General features: G+C 50.6%; 2 non-coding genes across 2 annotated transcripts; both read left to right on the forward strand.

Moving 5' to 3' along the window:
* Positions 1-2029: 2029 nt before the first annotated feature.
* TRNAR-UCU lies at positions 2030-2102 on the forward strand. Its single transcript has one exon. It is a non-coding gene; the product is annotated as a tRNA-Arg (tRNA).
* Positions 2103-9476: 7374 nt separating this feature from the next.
* On the forward strand, positions 9477-9558 carry TRNAS-AGA. The gene has a single exon. It is a non-coding gene; the product is annotated as a tRNA-Ser (tRNA).
* The last annotated feature ends 1252 nt before the right edge of the window (positions 9559-10810 follow it).

Raw genomic sequence — 10810 nt, forward strand, 5'->3', positions numbered from 1 at the left:
TTATACTGGGATGGTACCTCAGATTTGTCACCCAATAAGGAGAGCTCCAAGGTGGGACTCTCCCTCCTGTCCTTTGCAGTGAAGACCGTTGCAGAGAATTCATGGAGCTTCTCTGCTATGGCCTTGTCTTCGTAGTGTACTCCTTTGTCAGCTAGTGGCCTCACCCCCTCTTTGGCAGGCTACCTGCTGCTGATGTACTTAAAAACATTCTTATGCTTAGCTTTTGTGTCTTTAGCACATTGCTTCTCAGATTCTTTCTTGGCCTGACTTCTTAGACTTTGACACTTAACAGGCCAGAGTTTGTGCACCTTCCTATTATCCTCACTAGGATCTGATTTCCAAATTTTGAAGAATGACTTTTTGCCTCTAACAGCCTCCATTACTCTGCCATTTACCTACAGTGGCGTTCTGCTGGTCCTCCTATTGTCGTTTCTGATTTAGGGAATACGTTTCATCTGAGCCTCTAACTGCAGCTTTTTTAAAGGATCTGCATGCTGCTTGCAGGCACCTAGCACTTGTGACAGCAGCTCCTTTTAATTTCCATCCAACCATCTGTACTTATGCCGATAGGTTGACTTTAGGTCTTTAACTTTGATCGGTAGCTGAGAAAATGGTAAATCAGACAACCCCCTTCATTTCCTTGTTATTTCCTGACTTCTTTATTCATCGCCTTTTCCTTATTTCCAGGCTGAGGCGGCGGCCTGCCAGGGAGCTCCCCGGCACCTCTGGCTGCCTGGGCTGAAGGCAAGAGGCTGGTCTGGGTGTGGCGAGGGCCTCCTGTCCCGGCCTGAGGCTGCAGTGCTTCCTGGTCCCGGCAGGCGGCTGCTGCCGGAGAACACGAGGGAGGCTTTCGGGGCTCTAGGCAGCGATGTGTGGCTGTCAGGAGAAAGAGCCGAGGCTCCCGACTCAACCTGCCATTGACTCGTGTGGCTCTGCGCGCAGTCAGCCGTGGCAGGCCAGGCTGCGGACGTGACTCAGGCTTGGGCAGCATGGCTGCTCTTTCCTGACGAGGCATAAGGCAGGCCAAGAGCTTTACACAGCCTACAGGGAAGTGAGAGGGAGGCGTCTTCGGGCCGGCGGATCTTGTCCGTTTCTCACTTGCCACTTGGACAGAAGTGGGAAAGGAGCGAAACATACACGACTGAAGATTCGGCACTTGGGTTAAGCCCGAGTCCCTGACATGGCTGCTCAGAGACAAGCTTTTATGGCGCAGCCCCCACACGCTTCCAGCCAGCAGGTGAACCCACTGTGTCCAAGAGGGAGCCTCTGAGGTGGCAAAAGGGGGACATCACAGTTCCCAGCAGACCTTGAGGAGCCCACAAGGAGGCTTCAGTGGCATCCCTGGGGGAGCATAAACTCCCCCTCCTTTCCCCCTTCTGTGCCCATAACACAGAGCTCGATTAATCAAAACCCTTTTCTGCCAGCACCAGGCCTCCTTCTTCCTACACTGGGCCTGCAAGCGAGGGGGTGGCTGGCACAGCACCAAGAGTCTAACCTGTGAGGCAGGAGGTGGCTGACACCCATAGCCTGCTGGGGAGGTCCCAGAAGTTATTAATGGACAGAGACTCCTCAATGCCCTTAGTAAGGAGGGTTTGGGGTTCATCGAGTCACTATGTCAGCCCTGGGTGTCAGGTCGCTGTACAGCTTTGATCTAGAGCTCTGATCTCAACCACCAACCAGCAGTCCACAGCCTCCCCCTGGGTCTGCCCCACCTGGTTACTCTTTACAGGCTGACCATACCCCCCTTCCAGCCCCAGATTTGCCCCCTAATGATCCTACTGCCACTCAGAGCCGCAGATGTGGATGTGCTGAAGGAGGGAGGGGTGACTCTAGGATGGGGTTCTTCTCTAAAAATTGCTGGCAGAAAGGTGATGCTCAGCTCTGTCAGCAACCTACCCAGTTGCCTCGCTGCCAGCAGATTCAGACATTTCTGTAAAGTGATTAAATGGGGTATTTGGCTTCTGAGTGAATGTGAGGAATGTGCACTTATGAGAGGGAATATCCATCCCTTTTTTAGTTGGCCTTCAGGGCCCCAGTGGCCTAATGGATAAGGCAATGGCTTTCTAAGTCAGAGATTGTGGGTTCAAGTCCCATCTGGGGTGAACAACTACCTTCTTCCTCTACATTGTGTGGAAACCTTGGTCTTATTTTCACCAGGGAAGCTGGGAGATGTTTGAACACAAAGTACTGCAGCTTGGGAACAATCCCCCAGAAATGGCATCTTCCACTCCACAAATGCTTTCTAATGCAAACAGTTCATACCAGTGTTTGCCTGAGAATAGAGGGAAAAGGGAGTGCTTACTCCAAAACATCCATGAGCGAAACAGACAGGAAGAGCAAGGCCATCCTGAAAGAGAATGGATCTGTCTGGAGACAAAGCAGAATCTGAGAATGAGCAACGGATGTGAAAAGAAGAGGTTCAAATGTGTGTTAGATGTTAGTTAGTGTTAGAGGGCTCATCCCTTCACCCTCCCATTCCCTGGTTCTTCTCGCGTGAACAGAGAGCAGCAATAACCAAAGTCCAAAGGTGCAAACAATTAGATGTTTATTGGGTTGAACTTCCAGCAAGCAATGATTTCAATTTCCTTCCTCAGTGTCCCCTTCCCAGCTCTGATGCCACAGAGCCTTACCTGTGCCCCTGTTCCCATTCCTCGCCCTTAGCGAAACATGATGCCAATTCCCCCACCTTACTTCCTGACTGACTGCAGACTATATAATAAAACCTGAGTTCTCCTTAGCTACACCTTAACCAATCATTTTACTGAAATTTAACTAACCAATCGTAACATGATTATCTAATCAATTATACACACCACCTAATTGGTTTACACCCAACAAAATTAATTCTACAGCAGACAGAAACAATCTCAGACCCAGACAGCAATTATACAGACAAACAATAGAGAAGTGGGGACTACAGTGATAGAACAACACAGAAATGAGGATGTCACATCCCTGCTATTGATAGGTGAGTTCTTGCCAGACAGGATGCTACCAAACTTAGTTTTCTTTAAGCATCTTTACCTGGTGGTGCTGGGCATTATCAGGACAAGACTGTATTCCCAACAGCTCAATAGCACCTTATTTCAGTGTGACTGGTGAGGACGTGACCATTCACTTCCCAGCCTATGGCTGCCCCTGCACCATAGCCAAAGAGCAGGGCCTCAGACTGTCCCAGTAGGAGAAGTCCTTACACCGGCAAACAGTGATTGTGATTTTCTTTCCTACCTCTGTGACTAGCTGTATGAGAATCATCTACCTGCATTGTTAAAGTCTAGGCCTTTCCAGACAGGTGTGAAAATCCACATCCTAACAGCTGCCCCGGGCTCCGCTTTGCCAGCTGCCTGCCATCTCCCCGCTGTTCACGCTGGCAAACTAAAGAGTGCTCTGAGCCAGCCCTGTGTGCCCTGCCTCCTCCTGCCAGTGCTCGCCCTCTGCATCATGGGGAGCTGGGGCCATTGCAGGGTTTGCTGCTTTGTGTTCATGGAAGTAGCCTGTTACATCCCTGGACATGGGTCCGTTTGGTGTCCCAGCAGCTCATCATCCCGCGGGGATCTCTGGGTGCAAGGACTGTGGGCAGCATGAGGCTTCTTCTGTATATCTCTGGAGTAGCCTCTAGCCACCCTCCCCTCTGCCTGCACACAGCCCCTGGTTACTCCCTGCCTGCACCCTGAGCTCCATCCTGCCTGCACACAGTCCCTAGGTACTCCCTGCCTGCACTCTGAGTTGGCTGAAAATTGAAGGTGAGATCAGGTTGAGTCTTTCTAACATATGTCCTCAGCTGGAAAAAAGGTGCCAGGAGAAACAGGCACACCTGTGTCATTAGGAACACTACTGGTCTGTAAGTTATTTTATATTTTTATAAACACCTCTAGAAACACACCGCTTGGTGTCAATCCCCTGTTTACAATTCTATTTGGAAATCCATCACTTAACCACATTTAATTTGTACCATGTTCAGTTTGTATTGCTCTAGTTTTATCACCAAATTTTGTGCGCTACCAAGTCAAACATCTTACAAAAATCTAAGTCTTACATCAACACTAATCCCTTTATCAGCCACACTGGACAGGATCTATTTTCCATAAATAATTTGATTATTCTAATTGTATTCTCAGTGGTGACTGGCATTAATTATATTACCCTCCTTTAATTTTTTATTAATGGAGTTCCTTACTCATTCCACTATCTTACCAGAGATTGATGTGAGACTGATCAGCCTATAATTACCTTGAACCTTCTATTTACTCTTTTCAAATACTGGTTGTGACAAAGTTCCTCCTCTACCTTGGTGGGTCCTGCGCTTCTTGGCAGATTTGCTCACCTCAGTGATCTTCCCCACTGTCTGGGTCAACTCCTCCTGTGTCTGATCAGGAGTTGGGAGGTTTGGGGGGAATCCAGGCCCGCCCTCTACTCCAGGTTCCAGCCCAGGGCCCTGTGGATTGCAGCTCTCTATAGTACCTCCTGTAACAACTGCATGACAGCTACAACTCCCTGGGCTACTTCCCCATGGCCTCCTCCCAACACCTTCTTTATCCTCACCACAGGACCTTCCTCCTGGTGTCTGACAATGCTTGTACTCCTTAGTCCTCCAGCAGCACAGCCTCTCACTCTCAGCTCCTTGTGCCTCTTGCTCCCTGCTCCTCACACGCACTTCCTCTCCTCTGGCTCCTCCCTGCCTGACTGGAGTGAGCTCCTTTTTAAACCCAGGTGCCCTGATTAGCCTGCCTTGATTGGCTGCAGGTGTTCCAATTAAAGTAGCTATCTCCACTGCCTTCTAGAAAGATCTTAATTGGCCCCAGGTGCCTTGATTAACCTGGAGCAACTGCCATTTGGTTACCAGGGTCCTATTGGCATCCAGCGGAGGTGGGCGGGCGAAGCCCGCCCACTTCTAAAGGGCCTCCCCCCAGCCTAAGGGGAGGACCCACAGGTCTGGGACACCAAATAATTACGGGGGACAACTAATGAAAGAAACAGGATCGGGAGTGAGGTCATAGGGCTAAACGAAGGGAACCCGATGGGGACACCGAGCAGAGAACCCCGGACAACGCCCACTGCTCCTCGAAGACGTCAAGGGAGCCAGTGGACGCCGCCCAGAGGAACTCTGCCCGGATGCGTGAGCAGACGGAGGAACGGAAATAGGCCCTACAGTCGCAGGAAATCCCGTCGGCCAACCTCCTCTCCCCGGTGTTGTAGATGGTCAGTTTGGCCAGGGCCAAGAGGAGGTTGAGAAGGAGATCCCGCGACTTCGTGGGGCCACGGATGGGGAGCGTGTAGATAAAAAGGTGAGGGGAAAAGTGCAACCAAAAACGCAGGAAAATATTCAGGAGGAGCCGGAACAGGGGCTGCAACCTGGCACACTCCAAATAAACGTGCGCCAAGGTCTCCTTCTCACCACAGAAAGGGCAGGTGCTAGGGACAGATGTGAACCGCGCCAAGTACACGCCCGTGCTCACGGCTCCGTGAAGGAGCCGCCAACTGATATCCCCGGCGGGCCTCGGGACCAGGGCAGAGTACAAGCTGGCCCACCGGGGCTCCTCACCCTCGAGAGGTGGCAGGAGGTCCCGCCATTTGGTATCGGGGTTGGTTACCAGGGTCCTAGGGATTTGTTTAGCCTGGGGCTAACATATCTGTTTCTCAGTACTTTACTGTAGCCATCTGGCCTTGCCTCATCACATGGCACAATGTTAGTTTTCTTCCAGTCTTCTGGAACTTCCTCAGTGTTCCAAGGCTTATTGCAAATCAACGTGTACAGTCCAGTGAGCTTCTCTGCCAGCTCTTTTCAAACTCTTGGATTCAAGTGATCTGGACCTGCTGATTATACAGTCTATAAGGTTAGTTGCTGCTGTTTCACACCCTCCAGAGCTACTAGCGGAATGTAAAGAGCAGCATCATATGATACGACTTCACCATCTGGCTTTTCCCCAAATACAGGCACGAAATCGACTGGAGGGGTAGTTAGATCCAGGCTTAAATCTCTCACCGGAAGGCTTTTATTCTAGCCATCAGATCACTGTTGTGGCTCAGCTCTGCTCCCTTTCCAATTTCTGTGGACATCAGAACTGGACACAGGATTCCAGTCTGTGTCTCACCAGTGCCATATACAACAGTACGATTTAGTCCCCCCTCCTACTCACTGCTCCCCTGTTTGTACATCCAAGGTTGGCATTAGCCCATGTTGCCACACCCGGCACTGGGAGTTCATGTTCCGTTATTTCTTCACTAGGACCTTACATCCTTTTCTGTCACTAGTGTCCGGGATACAGATTCCTTGCAGCATTCATACATCAGGGAAATCTTGCACTATTTCCAATACCTCTGGGTGAGACCTGAGGACTTTCTAATGGTGGCCCTGCTAGGTAGCTACACAAGAGAAAGGGAGGCAGAGACAGTCAGGCAGAGGATCATTCTCAGCAATCTCCTGAAACTTCTGCCCCCTCCGTTAAATCCCCTGGTAACCCGGCTCGCAAGAGCATTCCCAGAACAGATGTCAGCAGAGAACTCCCGCATCCTCTTTGTGCCTGTATTTGTGCCGGCGTTGGCCCCAGCCCCCGGAAGGACACTCCCAGAGATCGGATTCGTTCCCAGAGCAGTTCACATCGTCCAGCCAGATCTGTCCGGATCCTTGCCCATAATGAGCAGAGACAGTTGCATTGCTGGCACGTCCACATCCCAGTTGTTTGCAAATGATGTTGGAGTCTGGCAGGTCCCTGAAATCATCACAGACTGTCCCCCAGCTGCCACTGTAATAAATCTCCACTCTCCCAGCACAGCGACCTGCCCCATTCACCAGTCTGATCCACCTGCTCCCTGCAGGGATAGAGCCCAACTCTTAATGTGTATTTTCCTACTGAACAGAGAATGTTTGTGAGATTTGGAAATGAATCACCTGAACAAACCACACCAACATCCTCAGCAATTCCTGCCTGGGCTGTCTCAGCTGTGGAGTTGTCACAGCAAGTCAGAGGAGTCTCGTTTCCTGTACCCTGGGCCCTTCTCAGCGACTCTGCACTGGAGCTGCTCACCATGCTGGCATCTCTCATATCCCACTGCTCATCCAGCCCTCTGCCCCATGCCCCACGGAGGAAAATCTCAGCTCTCCCATCCCACCGGCTCTCTCCACTCAACAGTGTGAGTGATTCAGAGCAACCTGGGCTCAGGAGAGATGGGAAATACACTGACTAACACTCTAGTCTACACTAAAAATAACACAGAGGGGGCGTGACATTATGGGCTGTTTCTCAATAAGAAGGTCTAAGCCAGAGATCAGAGTGTCTCACAGTGTTGAAGGGAAGAGCCTCTGTCAGAGACACTTTATAAGTCGAAGGTGCTCTAAGGATTGTGAAACTCTGAGCTTGACAGAAGGGCTTGGTTTGGAATAGACCATGATTATTCACCAGCCACTTTGCTCCAGTCCATGGCACAAAGCACCATAAACCCAGCAGAATCTGGCCAAGAGACTATTCACCTCAAATCGGCATCTGCTACACACACCCCCTTCCCAGTCACCACTATTCAGGATGTAGCTGAGTGAGAAGGAGGCATGGCTGAAGCATTTAGCTGGCAATTGAAAACTAGTATAGAGTCCAGTAGCCCTGAGAACACTGCTTAATTCTGAGCACTGGGTCTGCCGCTAGTCAGCAGTGAGACTGAGGAGACATAACTGGCACCTTAAAGCACATTTACCCCTCCTTCCTTCACAAGCTGCACTAAACACAGTTTCACAGCCCCGGGCACAGCACTGGGAGGCGGTGGGGCAATAACCCAAAGTCGCTCCTTTGCCTCCTGGTTCTGCCGCTCCCTCAGCCCCCTCCGCTGAAGAGACACCACGAGAAAAAAACATCCCCCCTTTTCCTTCCTTCTCCACCTCCTCCGCCGGCACCAGCTGGGCTTCAGAGCCACCCCCCCCACCGCGCGGCCGCCTCGCTGTGCATAGGGGTGCTGGGGGGTCAATGGGGTGGCTGATCCTCAGCCCCACTCGCTGCACTTGGGGGGGCTGTGCTGCCACCCCTTCCCTTCCTGGCAGAGCCCACCCTGGCTTAGGGAGCTGGGCAGCTGCGGGCAGGCGGGAGCCTCCTCCTCCCAAGGGAGCCCGGCAACCAGCTGACGCTGCCTGCAGCCCCAGAGTGAGCGAGCAGGGTTGGGGATGCGGGAGGGTGGTGCGGAGCCCAGAGCCAGCCTGTGGCCACACACAAAACCCAGCTCCAGACTTCGAATCCAGAGCCCAGTCCTGGCTGCATGGAAGGGCGCCGCTTCTGGAAAATATGCTCAGGGGGGAGCAGCCACTACCCCTGCTCCTCCTTAGCTACGCTACTGTGCCAGCTAGTAAAACACCTTAAAGAGGAGGCGTCCCTCTCCCTGTCAATGATCTCCCTCCTACAATTCAGTGACAGCCTGAATTGTTCCTTATCCCGGCAGAGATGGAGGATTCAATGCAGCAACATCAAACCCCTGTGTAGCTCACAGGAATGAACATAAACACTCTCTGGTATCTGAGATGTTTAGTTTTACCCTTGGTCAACTACAAGGCCAAAGGGAAAGGAGGTGGTGCCAGAGATAAAAAGTGAAACACGACACATCATAGTTACGTCCATAGTGACTGCAATTTTTTTTATATACTTCTTATCATCAGTGCTTTGTTTTCTCTGGAGTCTAGACCTTGACCAAGAAATTTGTATCTTGATAAAATAATTGACTGCCCCTGGTGAAGGCAATGGACTTGACACCCACTGCGGTGTCCCTACACAGGTACAAGTACTAACAACATGGCTGCATTTTAGCCATAGTTTTTAATCAGGGCAATAAATTTAAACAAACCCCTGTTAAATCATTTCCCAGCCTGAGTCCTTCACCCACATTCCTTAGGGCACTGGGCCACCATGTGGACGTTTCATTTCCCACCTCAATTTCACACAGAGACACAATTTCCTTTGCACAGATCCGTGAACAGCAAAACCTCCCTGTGTCTCTGGTCAGAGCCAGGGCACTCGATTCCAGTGAACCCTTCTCTCCTGCAGTGGCGATGGGCAGACAGAGGGGATGTGGCACATGCATCCTTGACAGGGAGATATTGTTTCGGCTCTTTCTTTCTGCTGCTGTTGTTAGTCCAGGAAACACCAAGGGTGGAATGCAAGGCTGAGTTCATGCACCAACCCCCTGAAATATTTCAGTGCCCCAGAGAAATCCTGCCCCCTGCTATTGGAACGATGTGCTGGAGATTTGACTAGGAAAGGGACGGTCTGAATTGTCAGAGTGGGGAATGAACAACAATCTACAGCAATGTCATTAACACAAACACACTCTCATTCTGCTCCAGCCGGAAGGGAAATGGGCAGGAATTCTCGCTGTTCAGCCAAGGACACACTTACACTGATGCGCAGCCATGAGTGTGCTGGGGAAGCTGGTCTGAGCAAACAATTGGAAGTGACAATTCAGTGAGAACAGAATCATCGTGTAGTGAAACAAATGTATGTTAAGTAGTTGTGGCCTAGTGGTTAAGGCAATGGACTAGAAATCCATTGGGGTCCTCCTGCGCAGGTCCAAATCCTGCCAACTATGCAAGCACTGAGCTGTTGTTGTTGTTATTATTGCACTCTTAGTGCCTAAGCATCCACAGTGTGAACTGGAGCCAGATCTAGTTTCACTTTGTCTATACTTAAAACACTGCTGTGGCACTGCTATAACTCTCTGGAGCAGACAGTGACTGGAGGGGATTTCCCATCCCTGTAATAGCTACATTGACAGAACAGTTCTTCCTTTTCTTTAGCACTATCTAATCAGGGCTTAGGTCACCTTAACTCTATGGGTTGGGAGGAGCGGGGGTCACACCCTGAGAGACGTCGCTCTGCCAGTTAAGTGCCCAGCGTACACGAGCCCTTAGATTCCTCTTGGTATTTCAATGCAGGCACTGACCTGTGAGAGGAAAACATCAGCTCACAAACGCAGAGACTGAATTACCCACATTTAATCTCGCTGCACTTTCCAGAAAGTCACAAAATTCAATTCATTCTCGCTAGGACAGAGAAAAAATAAGTGACACTAAGTTTTTGGCTTGGTTACATAAAATTAAGTGTTTAATTAATACAGTAAAACTCTGTACTGATTCCTCTAACTAACCCCACAGTGTAAAATAGGAACAGAGACAAATCGTGTCAGTGGCGGCTAATTTCACAAATGATCTTCCCATTATTAATTGCCACGCTGCCCCCATTGGAGGTCTGGGCATCTCCAGTGTCATAGCTCTGCATTCACCTTCCCCTTAGAATTGTTCTCAGACATTCACCTTCCTCTGCAGCGTGGGGCACGGGGTCACTTGCTGGAGGATTCCCTGCACCTTGAGGTCTTTAAACCATGATTTGAGGACTTCAATAACTCAGACATAGGTCAGGGGTTTGTTACAGGAGTGGGTGGGTGAGATTCTGTGGCCTGCATTGTGCAGGAGGTCAGACTAGATGATCATTAGGGTCCCTTCTGAACTTTAGTCTATGAATCTATGAATCTATTCCCAAATTTGGAAAATTGTGCAGTTCGGAATGTGAATAGTGACCCGTCTCCTTCCTGCACCTGCTCTACATTGCTCCCCAGCAGCTTCTCCCCCTGCAGAGTAACCCCAGCACGGCAGTGCAGCCCCCCAGGGTTCAGCAGGGGCCCCTGGATAGGACAGTGGGTGCAGCTAACAGCCCAGTGTGCCAGGCAGTGAGGCAGCTGTAAAAAATCAACACTCCCCCTCAGAAGTACAGAGACTGAATTCCCCAACTTTAACATCATGACCCCCTGTAGAAAGCCACACGTGCCAGTTGTATTTTCACAG

This window comes from Gopherus evgoodei, chromosome 3 (assembly GCF_007399415.2).
Source record: "Gopherus evgoodei ecotype Sinaloan lineage chromosome 3, rGopEvg1_v1.p, whole genome shotgun sequence".
NCBI classification, from domain to species: domain Eukaryota; kingdom Metazoa; phylum Chordata; order Testudines; family Testudinidae; genus Gopherus; species Gopherus evgoodei.